Source organism: Arachis stenosperma, chromosome 9 (assembly GCF_014773155.1).
Source record: "Arachis stenosperma cultivar V10309 chromosome 9, arast.V10309.gnm1.PFL2, whole genome shotgun sequence".
In the NCBI taxonomy this organism is placed as follows: domain Eukaryota; kingdom Viridiplantae; phylum Streptophyta; class Magnoliopsida; order Fabales; family Fabaceae; genus Arachis; species Arachis stenosperma.
In genome coordinates, this window is record NC_080385.1 from 149,443,993 (window position 1) to 149,459,336 (window position 15,344).

At 39.5% G+C, this 15,344-nt stretch overlaps 2 non-coding genes across 2 annotated transcripts; one reads left to right on the top strand and one right to left on the bottom strand.

The window, feature by feature from the left end:
• Positions 1 to 353: 353 nt before the first annotated feature.
• Positions 354 to 461, top strand: LOC130952624 (small nucleolar RNA R71). Its single transcript, XR_009074801.1, has one exon. It is a non-coding gene; the product is annotated as a small nucleolar RNA R71 (small nucleolar RNA).
• A 13,152-nt stretch (positions 462 to 13,613) lies between these two features.
• On the bottom strand, positions 13,614 to 13,721 carry LOC130952584 (small nucleolar RNA R71). The gene has a single exon (XR_009074764.1). It is a non-coding gene; the product is annotated as a small nucleolar RNA R71 (small nucleolar RNA).
• Positions 13,722 to 15,344: the final 1,623 nt, after the last annotated feature.

The window sequence follows — 15,344 nt, forward strand, 5'->3', positions numbered from 1 at the left end:
CCAAGAAACATATAATGTGATCACAATTTCGTCCACCAAGTTTTTGGCGCATTTTGCATTCCAGACAGACTTTGAGAAATCAAATTGACTTGCTGAGTCAATATTTTGTTCTGAGCCAATATGGCATTCAGAGTATCAATCTCAAGAACTTCTTTCTTCTGATTTGTCCCATTGTTCACAGGATTCCTTTCAGAAGTGTACATGAATTGGTTATTTGCAACCATTTCAATTAGTTCTTGAGCTTCTGCAGGCGTCTTCTTCAAATGAAGAGATCCTCCAGCAGAGCTATCCAAAGACATCTTGGACAGTTAAGATAGACCATCATAGAAAATACCTATGATGCTCCATTTAGAAAGCATGTCAGAAGGACATTTTCTGATCAATTGTTTGTATCTTTCCCAAGCTTCATAGAGGGATTCTCCTTCCTTCTGTCTGAAGGTTTGGACTTCCACTCTAAGCTTACTCAATTTTTGAGGTGGAAAGAACTTTGCCAAGAAGGCATTGACTAGCTTTTCCCAAGAGTTCAGGCTTTCTTTAGGTTGTGAGTCCAACCATGTCCTAGCTCTGTCTCTTACAGCAAAAGGGAATAGCATAAGTCTGTAGACCTCAGGGTCAACCCCATTAGTCTTGACAGTGTCACAGATTTGCAAGAATTCAGCTAAGAACTGGTGAGGATCTTCCAATGGAAGTCCATGGAACTTGCAATTCTGTTGCATTAGAGAAACTAATTGAGGCTTAAGCTCAAAGTTGTTTGCTCCAATGGCAGGGATAGAGATGCTTCTCCCATAGAAGTCGGGAGTAGGTGCAGTAAAGTCACCCAGCACCTTCCTTGCATTGTTGGCATTTTTGTTGTTTTCGGCTGCCATGGGTTCTTCTTCTTTGAAGGTTTCTGTTAGGTCCTCTATAGAGAGTTGTGCCTTAGCTTCTCTTAGCTTTCGCTTCAAGGTCCTTTCAGGTTCAGGGTCAGCTTCAACAAGAATGCCTTTGTCTTTGTTCCTGCTCATATGAAAGAGAAGAGAACAAGAAAATATGGAATCCTCTATGTCACAGTATAGAGATTCCTTGAGGTGTCAGAGAAAAAGAAAAATAGAAGGAAGAGGGAGAAGAATTCGAACTTAGTGAGATAGAGTTCGAATTGTGCATTGAGGAGGAGTGGTACTCCATAAATAGAAGGATGTAAGAAGAGGGGAAGAAATTTCGAAAATTAAAAAAAAAGAAAAAGAAAAAACATTTTGAAAAACTTTAATTGATTTTTGAAAATCAAGAGTGGGAAAGAAATCAAGTAATTTTTGAAAAAGATTTTGAAATTAGAATTTAAAAAGATATGATTGAAAACTATTTTGAGAAAGATGTGATTAAAGAGATATGTTTGAAAAGTTATGGTTTTAAAAAGATATGATTGAAAAGATATGATTTGAAAACAATTTTAAAAAGATTTGATTTTAAAAATTAATGACTTGGCTAACAAGAAAAGATATGATTCAAACATTAAACCTTTCTCAACAGAAAAGGCAACATACTTGAAATGTTGAATCAAATCATTAATTGTTAGCAAGTATCTTTGAAAAAGGAAAGAAATTGATTTTGAAAAAGATTTGATTGAAAAGATTTGATTTGAAAAAGATTTGATTTTGAAAAATTTTGAAAACTTGGAAAAAAAATTGATTTGAAAACAAAATCTTCCCTCTTGTGCCATCCTGGCGTTAAACGCCCAGAATGGTATCCATTCTGGCGTTTAACGCCCAAAATGCTACCGTTTTGGGCGTTAAACGCCCAACCAGGCACCCTGGCTGGCGTTTAAACGCCAGTCTGCCTTCTTCACTGGGCGTTTTGAACGCCCAGCTTTTTCTGTATAATTCCTCTGCTGCATATACTGAATCTTCAGTTCTCTGTACTATTGACTTGAAAATAGAATCAAGATCATATAAACAATGCATGCAAGACACCAAACTTAAAATGAGACACTGGACTGAACAAGAAACATAAAATATTTTTGATTTTTTATGATTTTGTAATTTTTTTTTGGATTTTTCGAAAATTAAGTGGAAAAGAAAATAAAGGTATCAAAATTCTTAATGAGAATTCCTGGAATCATGCAATGTTAGTCTAAAGCTTCAGTCTAAAGAAATTAGACATGGATAGCCAAGCTTCAGCAGGACATTGCATTCAAGAGCTAAATTGATGATAATCAATCAACTTTGGTGATGACAAGAACATCACCTTGAAACACTAGAATTCATTCTTAAGAACTCTGAAAAATACCTAATCTAAGCAACAAGATGAACCGTCAGTTGTCCATACTCGAAACAATCCCCGGCAACGGCGCCAAAAACTTGGTGCACGAAATTGTGATCATCAATGGCGCCATCAACATGGTACGCTCATTGCAATCTCAACTCTGTATCACAACTTCGCACAACTAACCAGCAAGTGTACTGGGTCGTCCAAGTAATAAACCTTACGCGAGTAAGGGTCGATCCCACAGAGATTGTTGGTATGAAGCAAGCTATGGTCACCTTGTAAATCTTAGTCAGGCAGACTCAAATGGGTATAGATGATGAATAAAACATAAAGATAAAGATAGAGATACTTATGCAATTCATTGGTGAGAACTTCAGATAAGCGAATGGAGATGCTTTGTCCCTTCCGTCTCTCTGCTTTCCTACTGTCTTCATCCAATCCTTCTTACTCCTTTCCATGGCAAGCTTATGCAAGGGTTTCACCGTTGTCAGTGGCTACCTCCCATCCTCTCAGTGGAAATGTTCAACGCACCCTGTCACGGCACGGCTATCCAGGTGTCGGTTCTCGATCATGTCGGAATAGAATCCAGTGATTCTTTTGCGTCTGTCACTAACGCCCCACAATCGCGAGTTTGAAACACGTCACAGTCATTCAATCATTGAATCCTACTCAGAATACCACAGACAAGGTTAGACCTTCCGGATTCTCTTGAATGCCGCCATCAGTTCTAGCCTATACCACGAAGACTCTGATCTCACGGAATGGCTGGCTCGGTTGTCAGACGAGCGCTCGGTTGTCAGGCGATCAACCATGCATCGTGTATCAGGAATCCAAGAGATATTCACCCAATCTAAGGTAGAACGGAGGTGGTTGTCAGTCACACGTTCATAGGTGAGAATGATGATGAGTGTCACGGATCATCACATTCATCAAGTTGAAGAACAAGTGATATCTTGGAACAAGAACAAGCGGAATTGAATAGAAGAACAATAGTAATTGCATTAATACTCGAGGTACAGCAGAGCTCCACACCTTAATCTATGGTGTGTAGAAACTCCACCGTTGAAAATACATAAGAACAAGGTCTAGGCATGGCCGTGAGGCCAGCCCCATGATCTAAGATCTAAAGTGATCAAAAGATGAAAATACAATAGTAAAAGGTCCTATTTATAGGGAACTAGTAGCTTAAAAATTACAAAGATGAGTAAAAGACATAAAAATCCACTTCCGGGCCCACTTGGTGTGTGCTTGGGCTGAGCATTGAAGAATTTTCGTGTAGAGACTTCTCTTGGAGTTAAACGCTAGCTTTTGTGCCAGTTTGGGCGTTTAACTCCCACTTTGGTGCCAGTTCCAGCGTTTAACGCTGGGAATTCTGAAGGTGACTTTGAACGCCAGTTTGGGCCATCAAATCTTGGGCAAAGTATGAACTATCATATATTGCTGGAAAGCCCAGGATGTCTATTTTCCAACGCCATTGAGAGCGCGCCAATTGGGCTTCTGTAGCTCCAGAAAATCCACTTCGAGTGCAGGGAGGTCAGAGTCCAACAGCATCTGCAGTCCTTTTCAGTCTCTGAATCAGATTTTTGCTCAGGTCTCTCAATTTCAGCCAGAAAATACCTGAAATCACAGAAAATACACAAACTCATAGTAAAGTCCAGAAAAGTGAATTTTAACTAAAAACTAATAAAAATATACTAAAAACTAACTGAATCCTACTAGAAACATACTAAAAACAATGCCAAAAAGCGTACAAATTATCCGCTCATCACCTTGCTTTCTCTATAAGTCATGAGCAACTAAACTTCCTGGTTAAGGTTAGGAGCTCTATTTATTTCTATGGATTAATATTATTACTTTTCTATTTTAATATATGTTTGATTCTATTCTAAGATATATTTTCGTTCTTCAATATAAATGAAACTGGGTGGAACGGAAGTATGACCCTTTTTTCTACATGAGTTCTTGCGAGTCCCTAACAGGATAGTATTGAACTACAGCTTGAGAATACATCTCCTAGACGGTTAATCCACAACTCATTGGGGACATGGGAACATATGTTCAGCTGAGATCTGGGGTGATTAGGGCCTTTGTGGTATAAACTAGAATGCTGAGCTTCACCCTCGTTCAAATTGAATGACCACTGACCCTGGCTTTTGATGAGAATCAGAGGAGATTAAGTTGCTAAGGAATTAGGATTTAATCATTTACAGTTTGCTATAAAATGAATCATTCATTGTTAAAATAGTTAGTAAGAATTTTTAATCCAGAAAGATAAACATCTTCGAGACCTTAACTATTTTAATATTATTGATTTCACCCCAATTTATCATTGCTTTCTTTATTATCTTGCTTTATGCGCTTTCAACAACTACTCTCTTTACTTTTTGCCAAACTAAGCCCAACAAGATAACTATTGCTTGCTCAATCCAACAATCCTCATGGGATTGGCCCTCACTCACCTGAGGTATTAATTGGACGACCCAGTGCACTTGTCGGTGAAGTTGTGCGAGTTTAAATTTCATGCACCACTGAACAATTACAAATGATTTATAAATACCATGCATGACCAATTAATGAGAATTGATGAAGTTGGAAATTGTTAGTAAATGTGAGTATGTTTGAGTATGCTGAAACTGAGTTTTGATAGGGTTGATGGTGTTGTAAAGAATTGGATGATTAGATGAGTTTTATGTATATCTGTAAATTGTGATTCTATTATTGATGATGATGAGTTAGTATAAGTAATGCTGTTGAAAATTCTGTTAATTGTTGAATTATTGTCATTGGATGTAGTGCAGATTTTAAATGTTGCGAAAGTGTGATTATATGATGTAAATTATGTAAATTCTTGATATATGTGGAACTGAGACTTTTGGACATCATTATGATATAATTTATGTAGATATGGTAATGAGTAATGAGAATTATTGATTGGTATAAGTTGAAAACTTAGAGAATTAAATTTGGTTGTTGAAAGTTAGGAAGCCTTGCTGTAGAAAATTTGAAACAGAATGGACAACAACTTAAAATAAATTCTGGGAGCAATCTAGCCTTGTTTTACAAGCATAACTATTTTTATATAAACTTCAAGAGGTCAATATTTTTTCATAAAATTTTCAAAGAATTTGGCCAAGTGGTTTGGGAGATGTGAATTTTTGAAATTTAGTGGTTGCTGCAGAATTTTCTAATTATCTAGTTCTACAGTATTAACTACCAGCCATTAGAACTTTTGATTTATTTGGTATTTTGAGTTGCTTCCAAAATAATTTTAAAGATATATAAGTCTATTTTAAGTGAGTACAAATTTCATATCCATATCTATTTTGTAGAGTTAGTTATGTCTCTTGGAAGCTAGACTGTTTGCAGAAAATTCAGAACCAATTTAAAGAAACAGGGCAGCAATTTTGTTCCGAGGGTTACTTGAAACTGGAGGTCGATCTCGGACGAGATCTTCTGTACTGGTCGGTGCTAACATGTCCGGCTGGTGGAAGATGGCCGGAGCTGTCGTGTCCGAATTGTTGGTCTGACTGCACTGCTGATCCCTTGTCACCGAAGGGTGGGGGGTACCTGCAAGGGACTCCGATGCTTAAGTTAGCAAGGGTATTAAACAGGTATTGAGTAGAATCAGAGTATGAGTTATACCTAGGTGCTCCAGAGTATTTATAATGGTGAGATGTGGCCTTTTGTGGATAAGATAAGTTAGTTATCTTATCTTATCTTTATCTTATCTTTTCAAGTGAGGTCATCTTATCTTCATGGAAACCGCCCTTCTCTCTGTAAGCTTGGGCTGCCTTTAGGGTTTGGGTCGTGTTCCTTGAGTTGGGTCCTTCTTTGGGCTTTTCCTGTCGCTTTGGCCGACTTCTTCATAAAGAAGTCGGTCTGCTTGACCTAAAGAGGTCGGTCGCTTTGCTATTTGAACATCTCGGGTCGGACAACTCGACCCAGGGTATAAACAGTGCCCCTGCTTGAGCTCGGTCTTTTTTTAGGTCGAGTTCTTGACTTCAGTCCTTTTTTTGACGAAGCCGAACTCAAGCATTTTGTCGATTCCTTGGTAGTAGCTTTTGAATGTAGAACATTTTCTCTAAAAATGCTCGCTTTTATATCGGCGCTTTTGGGAACGTGCGAGGGTTTAATGCCTTCATTAATTTTAGCATTAATTGCCCCGTTTCCCTTTGGCTCTTTATTTTTGATTTTGAAAACCCAGAAACGGTTTTCTCTCCTTTTGTTTTCCTTGTAACCTCTTCGCAACTTTTTCTCTTCTCTCTTCGCTCTCTGTCTTTTGCTTGTGCTTCTGTTTCCTGGCGTTTGCGGCGTCGCTTAGCGGTTTTCTGGGCAACTTTCATTTCTGCACTTTTTTCGAAGCTTCTTTTGTCTCTAGGTTAGCCCCATTTCGTGCTTTCTCTTTGATTTTGGCTTTGTGATGAGGTTTTGATTTTGATCCTCCCTTTTTGAGAAAGTTTAGATCTTTCTATTTCTATTGTGTCCTAGATTTGTTGAAAGTGTGCTTTCTGGGAGTTTCTCCATCTTCTGCATGATCCCTTTTTGCTTTTGCTCGATGCTTTTAGGGCTTTGCATGTTCTTTGTTGTTTCTATTCTGATGCCACTGTCCGCGTCTGTTCCTCGTTTTATTTGAAGGTTGCTTTTGTCTGCTCTTGAAAAGGTTGCATCTTTAATGGTCTATGTTTGGCGTGTTTTGATGTTTGGGAATGCTTTTTGCTTGGTAGACTGTAATGACTTTTTTGTGTTTTTCTTTGATGAAAAAATGTTTGCTGCTTTGAATTCTTTCTGAGAAATGCTGGGGTGCAACCTGTAGATTTTTCTTGGAAACCTTGCTTTGTTACTGCCTCCAAAGGATGCCCTAGGACTTTTGGTTTGAGTCTTGGGGTTTTTCTTTTCTTGTTTCTTCGCCTGAATCGTATTGACCGAGTTGTTTTCTCCCTTTATCCGAGATGTTGTTAGTAACCCCTATCTTCTTTTCTTACTTGTAGGATTAGTTGGCCTCATGTCTTCTCGAAATAATATTGTAGAGACATCTTCCCGAGTTCCCGAGGGAATGTTTGATTGGCTGGACTCCCTTGTTTTGTTGTGTGTTTCTGTTGTGGATGCTGAATTTTGCACAGAGCTGAGGAAGCGCCATAGGATTTGTGGTAACAATGCCCGTGAGGAGGATTATGAGCTTGTTGCTCCTGATTCTGATGAGAGAGTTTGTTTTCCGACTTCCGTTGAGAGGGAGTGTCCCTTCTTTTATTCCTATGAATACTTCTTCAGTCAGTTGAACGTTACTTTTCCTTTCATTGCTTTCGAGACCGACCTGTTGTGGTCGTGTAATATTGCCCCATCCCAGCTTCACCCAAATTCCTGGGGTTCTATTAAAATTTTTCAGCTTCTCTCCGAGAATTAAATGTAACACCCTCTCAGACTCTTTTCCTTTATTTGTTTGTTTCCGCCAAGCCTGGCGGTTCTTCAAAAAAGAAAACTTCCTGGGTTTCTTTCAGGTCCGCCCAGGGCCATAAAGTTTTTGCTATGTATGATGAGTCCTTTAAGGACTTCAAGAATTACTTCTTTAGGGTTCGTGCTGTCGAGGGGGCCCGCCCCTTTTTTCTTGATGAAAATGATGAGCCTTCTTTCCCTCTAGTGTGGCAGAGGGATGTGAGAGTGTCCCACTATACCTGGGAGATGCTTGATGATGTTGAGCGTGCCTTTGTTGTTGTTCTTGAGGATCTATGGGGGGCACCACCCCATCTTGATACAAAAAGGTTTTTGAATGACCCGTCCTTGGTTCGGACTATTTTGGGTACTTGTCTGACTTATTTCTACACTTGTTTCTTAAATTTTTCTTCCTCTTATTGTGATTGTAACTCTTTGCTGTGGCTGATTCTGTATTTGTAGAGATGTCAAAGAACAACGACTCCATGAGGGCCTTTAAAAAGGCAAAGAAGGCAACTGCTGCTCTTAACATCTCGGCCAAGGTCGCCGGAGAGGGATCTTCTCAGGTCCCGGTGAAGCCTCCTGTGTCGAGTTCTCCCGGGCCGAGAAAAGCAATTCCTATTCCTCGGTTTCGTCAGGTCGGTCCTCCACAGACTTCTGCCGCTGCTTCTGGTGCTCTTCCTTTAAAAAAGCAAAAAACATCTATGCCCTTTAACCTGGATGCCCCGGATTTTGATGCTATCGAGTTTGTTGACCAGCAAATTGCCCCCTATGGTGGGCTCTCCATGGACGATGTGTCTCTTCTTCAACATCTGGATTTTATTACCAAAAGTAGTGTGAAGATGGCATATATAGGTGCGGCTATTTTCCGAACTGTTAAGGGGATCACGATTCATGCCACAAAATCCTTTATGGAGGAGGCCAAATCAGAATTTGATCAGATCAAGGGTCTGAAGGATGAGTTGGAGGTGAAGTTGAAGGTAGAGAAGGAACTGGAGGGTGAGAAGGCTAGCTCTATTGCTTTGGCTGCTTCTTTGAAGTTGGCTGAGGACATGGCACTGAAGCACAAGGATAGCTATGTTTCAGCTTATAGGGAGTTAATGCATCTCCGGGATGATTTGGAAACTGCTCGGGTTAATTATGCCAAGCTTCAGGGTCACCTTGTGGGCAGCGTAACTGCCGCCTCTGAGAACCTGATGGAGCAGTTCTAGATTGTTGCTCCTGATGCTGACTTGACTCTCGTTAGTCTTGACAATGTTGTAAGGGATGGTAAGATTGTCCCTGATGACCAGGATGATGATGATGCTGACCCTCCCCCAGTGCCTTCTGTCAAAGTGTCGACCTCCTCGGTTCCTCCCGTTACGTCTGACCCGGATTGCCAGATTCTGAACCGGGATGATGGAACTGTAGATGCTATGCCTATTCAGACTTGCCCTCCTTCTCCCCGTACTGATGCCGGGAAAGCTCCAGATCTTGGTTGACCTCCTTTTATTTGAGTATTTTGTGTAAATAGCCCAGCTTGTGGGCTTTTGAACTGTTTATTGTTTTGTTTAACTGCTGTCACTTTTTTAGTTGTCTGCCTGGCAACTTTTTACTTTGAAAACAAAAGTAGCGCTTTGAGGTAGATTTCGGTGGCCTTTTGAAGCTTTATCATACTATGCTTTTATTGTGCTTTTAGCATGGTATCTCTTCTGGTTTTGGAATCTTGCTGCTTGACTTCTTTGGGTTGCTTTCTTACTTGTTGTTCGTAGCTTGGATTCCTTTGAGGCCGTGACTGTGTGGGTCCGATTTGTTTCTCGGTTTTTCTCGCTCTGGCTTGTATTTTTAGCGCCTTATAACCGATTTCTTCATATTGGTCCCCTTCTAAGTTGTTATTGTAATCCTCTTTCTTGGACCTTTATTAGGTCTCTTTCAGGGATTACTTTTACAACTTGTTTTGTAGGAGATCGACTTCGTTAGGTCATTATCTTCTAAGTTGTTTTTGTAATCCTCTTTCTTGGACCTTTGTTAGGTCTCTTTCAGGGATTAATTTTACAACTTGTTTTTTAGGAGATCGACTTAGTTAGGTCGTTCTCTTCTAAGTTGTTTTTGTAATCCTCTTTCTTGGACCTTTGTTACGCCTCTTTCAGGGATTACTTTTACAACTTGTCTTGTAGGAGACCGACTTCGTTAGGTCGATCTCTTCTAAGTTGTTTTTGTAATCCAGGATTACTGATGAGCGGATAATTTATATGCTTTTTGGCATTGTTTTTAGTATGATTTTGGTAGTTTTAGTTTAGTTTTTATTATATTTTTATTAGTTTTTAGTTAAAATTCACTTTTCTGGACTTTACTATGAGTTTGTGTGTTTTTCTGTGATTTCAGGTATTTTCTGGCTGAAATTGAGGGACCTGAGCAAAAATCTGATTCAGAGACTGAAAAGGACTGCAGATGCTGTTGGATTCTGACCTCCCTGCACTCGAAGTGGATTTTCTGGAGCTACAGAAGCCCAATTGGCGCGCTCTCAACGGCGTTGGAAAGTAGACATCCTGGGCTTTCCAGCAATATATGATAGTCCATACTTTTCCCAAGATTTGATGGCCCAAACCGGCGTTCAAAGTCACCTACAGAAATTCCAGCGTTAAACGCCGGAACTGGCACCAGAATGGGAGTTAAACGCCCAAACTGGCATAAAAGCTGGCGTTTAACTCCAGAAAACGTCTCTACACGAAAATGCTTCATTGCTCAGCCCAAGCACACACCAAGTGGGCCCGGAAGTGGATTTTTATGTCATTTACTCATCTCTGTACACCCTAGGCTACTAGTTTTCTATATATAGGACCTTTTACTATTGTATTTTCATCTTTGGATCATCTTTTGATCTTTGGAACCTTTTTCTTTAGATCTTTTGATCACTTTGGGAGTCTGGCCATTCGGCCATGCCTAGACCTTATGCTTATGTATTTTCAACGGTGGAGTTTCTACACACCATAGATTAAGGTGTGGAGCTCTGCTGTACCTCGAGTATTAATGCAATTACTATTGTTCTTCTATTCAATTCTGCTTGTTCTTTATCCAAGATATCACTTGTTCTTCAACCTGATGAATGTGGTGATTGACGCCCATCATCATTCTCACCCATGAACAAGGTGACTGACAACCATTCTTGTTCTACAAGCATCTGAGGCTTAGTGAATATCTCTTGGATTCTTTAATCGGAATCCTCGTGGTATAGGCAAGACCTGATGGCGGCATTCAAGAGAATCCGGAAGGTCTAAACCTTGTCTGTGGTATTCTGAGTAGGATTCAATGATTGAATGACTGTGACGTGCTTCAAACTTTAACCTGCTGGGCATTAGTGACAGACGCAAAAGAGGGATTCTATTCCAGTAGGAGCGGGAACCAAACCGGTGATTGGCAGTACTGTGACAGAGTACGTTAGCATTAGCTTTCACTGCGAGGATGGGAGGTAGCCATTGACAACGGTGAAACCCTACACGAGCTTGCCATGGAAAGGAGTAAGAAGGATTGGATGAAGACAGTAGGAAAGCAGAGAGACAGAAGGGAAGGCATCTTCATACGCTTATCTGAAGTTCCTACCAATGAATTACATAAGTATCTCTATCTTTATCTTTTATGTTATTTTCGTTCATCACCATATCCATTTGAGTCTGCCTGACTAAGATTTACAAGATGACCATAGCTTGCTTCATACCACCAATCTCCGTGGGATCGACCCTTACTCGCGTAAGGTTTATTACTTGGACGACCCAGTGCACTTGCTGGTTAGTTGTGCGAAGTTGTGTTTATGCCATGGTAGTGAGCACCAAGTCTTTGGAGCCATTACTAGGGATTGTTTATGTTTTGAAAAGTATTGATCACAATTTCGTGCACCAAGTTTTTGGCGCCGTTGCCGGGGATTGTTCTTGTGTATGGACAACTGACGGTTCATCTTGTTGCTTAGATTAGGTATTTTTCTTCAGAGTTCTTAAGAATGAATTCTAGTGTTTCAAGGTGATGTTCTTATCATCACCAAGGCTGATTGATTCTCATCAATTTAGCTCTTGAATGCAATGTCCTGCTGAAGCTTGGCCGGCCATGTCTAATTCCTTTAGACTAAAGCTTTAGACTAACATTGCATGATTCCTGGAATTCTCATTAAGAATTTTGATACCTTTATTTTCTTTCTCTACTTAATTTTCGAAAAAATTCACAAAATCATAAAAACCAAAAATATTTGATGTTTCTTGCTTAAGTTTAGTGTCTCATCTTAAGTTTGGTGTCAATAGCATGCATTCATTCATGTGTCTTAAGGATCTTCAAGTAATTCTTGATGATTTCTTACTCTGATCTTTGAATTCTTTTGGCTTGAGTGTTTATGTATCTCATATAGTGTCAGTAGTATACAAACTGCTAAGTTTGGTGTCTTGCATGCATTGTTATTTGATTCTTGTTGCATTTTGATTATTAAAAATCCAAAAAAATTTTTTTTGTGTCTTTTCAAGTCAATAATACAAAGAATTGAAGATTCAGAACATACTGCAGAGGAATTACACAGAAAAAGCTGAGCAGTCAAAAATGCCCAGTGAAGAAGGCAGACTGGCGTTTAAACACCAGCCAGGGTACCTGGTTGGGCGTTTAACGCCCAAAAAGGGTGCATTTTGGGCGTTAAACGCCAGAATGGATACCATTCTGGGCGTTTAACGCCAGGATGGTGCTAGGGGGAAGATTTTGTTTTCAAAATCAAATTTTTTTTCAAATTTTCAAAGTTTTTCAAAATCAAATCTTTTTCAAATCATATCTTTTCAATCAAATGTTTTCAAAATCAATTTCTTTCCTTTTTCAAAGATACTTACTAACAATTAATGATTTGATTGAACATTTTTTGCCTTTTCTGTTAAGGAAGGTTTTATGTTTGATTCATATCTTTTCTTGTTAGGCAAGTCATTAATTCTTAAAATCATATCTTTTCAAATTGTTTTCAAATCAAATCTTTTAAAATTGTTTTCAAATCATATCTTCTCAATCACATCTTTTTAAAACCATAACTTTTCAATCAAATCTTTTTAATCACATCTTTTTCAAAATAGTTTTCAATCAAATCTTTTTGATTTCTATTTAAAAATCTTTTTCAAAAATCACTTGGTTTCTCTTCCACTTTGATTTTCGAAAATCAATTAATGTTTTTCAAAAATGTTTTCAAAATATTTTAATTAATTTTCGAAAATCTTCTTCCCTCCTTCTCACATCCTTCTATTTATGGAGTACCACTCCTTCTCAATGCACAATTCGAATCTTATCTAAGTAAAGTTCGAATTCTTCTTCTCCTTCTTCTTTCTATTTCTCTTTTCCTCTGACACTTCAAGGAATCTCTATACTGTGACATAGAGGATTCCATATTTTCTTGTTCTCTTCTCTTTCATATGAGCAGGAGCAGAGACAAAGGCATTCTTGTTGAAGCTGACCCTGAACCCGAAAGGACCTTGAAGAGAAAGCTAAGAGAAGCCAAAGCACAACTCTCTTTAGAGGACCTGACCGAATTCTTCAAAGAGGAAGAAGACATGGCAGCCGAAAACAACAACAATGTAAACAATGCAAGGAAGGTGCTGGGTGACTTTACTGCACCTACTCCTGATTTCTATGGGAGAAGCATCTCTATCCCTGCCATTGGAGCAAACAACTTTGAGCTTAAGCCTCAATTAGTTTCTCTAATGCAACAGAATTGCAAGTTCCATGGACTTCCAATGGAAGATCCTCATCAGTTCTTAGCTGAATTCTTGCAAATCTGTGACACAGTCAAGACTAATGGGGTTGACCCTGAGGTCTATAGACTGATGCTATTCCCTTTTGCTGTAAGAGACAGAGCTAGAATATGGTTAGACTCTCAACCTAAAGAAAGCCTGGACTCTTGGGAAAAGCTAGTCAATGCCTTCTTGGCAAAGTTCTTTCCACCACAAAGATGGAGTAAGCTTAGAGTGGAAGTCCAAACCTTCAGACAGAAGGATGGAGAATCCCTCTATGAAGCTTGGGAAAGATACAAACAATTGATCAGAAAATGTCCCTCAGACATGCTTTCTGAATGGAGCATCATAGGTATCTTCTATGATGGTCTCTCTAAACTATCCAAGATGTCTTTGGATAGCTCTGCTGGAGGATCTCTTCATCTGAAGAAGACGCCTGCAGAAGCTCAAGAGCTAATTGAAATGGTTGCAAATAACCAATTCATGTACACTTCTGAAAGGAATCCTGTGAATAATGGGACTAATCAGAAGAAAGGAGTTCTTGAGATTGACACTCTGAACGCCATTTTGGCTCAGAATAAAATATTGACTCAACAAGTCAATTTGATTTCTCAAAGTCTGTCTGGAATGCAAAATGCACCAAACAGTACTAAGGATGCTTCATCTGAGGAAGAAGCTTATGATCCTGAGAACCCTTCAATGGAAGAGGTGAATTACCTAGGAGAACCCTATGGAAACACCTATAATTCTTCATGGAGAAATCACCCAAATCTCTCATGGAAGAATCAAGAGAGACCTCAACAAGGTTTCAATAACAATAATGGTGGAAGAAACAGGTTTAGCAATAGCAAGCCTTTTCCATCATCTTCTCAGCAACAGACAGAGAGTTCTAAGCAGAATACCTCTGACTTAGCAACCATGGTCTCTGATCTAATCAAAACCACTCAAAGTTTCATGAATGAAACAAGGTCCTCCATCAGAAATTTGGAAGGACAAGTGGGACAGCTGAGCAAGAAAGTTACTGAACTCCCTCCTAGTACTCTCCCAAGCAATACAGAAGAAAATCCAAAAGGAGAGTGCAAAGCCATAAACATGGCCGAATTTGGAGAGGAAAGAGAGGAAGTGGACGCCACTGAGGAAGACCTCAATGGGCGTGCACTGACCTCCAATGAGTTCCCAAATGAGGAACCATGGGAATCTGAGGCTCAAAATGAGACCATAGAGATTCCATTGGATTTACTTCTGCCTTTCATGAGCTCTGATGAGTATTCTTCCTCTGAAGAGGATGAGTATGTCACTGAAGAGCAAGTTGCTAAATATCTTGGAGCAATCATGAAGCTAAATGACAAGTTATTTGGAAATGAGACTTGGGAAGATGAATCTCCCTTGCTCACCAAAGAACTAGATGACTTGTCTAGGCAGAAATTACCTCAAAAGAGACAAGATCCTGGGAAGTTTTCAATACCTTGTACCATAGGCACCATGACCTTCAAGAAGGCCTTGTGTGACTTAGGGTCAAGTGTGAACCTCATGCCTCTCTCAGTAATGGAGAAGCTAAGGATCTTTGAGGTACAAGCTGCAAAAATCTCACTAGAGATGGCAGACAACTCAAGAAAACAAGCTCATGGACTTGTAGAGAATGTTTTGGTAAAAGTTGAAGACCATTACATCCCTACTGATTTCATAGTCCTAGAGACTGGGAAGTGCATGGATGAATCCATCATCCTTGGCAGACCCTTCCTAGCCACAGCAAAGGCTGTGATTGATGTTGATAGAGGTGAACTGATCATTCAAGTGAATGAAGAATCCTTTGTGTTTAAGGCTCAAGGATATCCCTCTGTCACCATGGAGATGAAGCTTGAAGAGCTTCCCTCAAATTAGAGACAAATAGAGCCCCCAAAGTCAAACTCTAAGTTTGGTGTTGGGAGGCCACAACCAAACTCTAAGTTTGGTGTT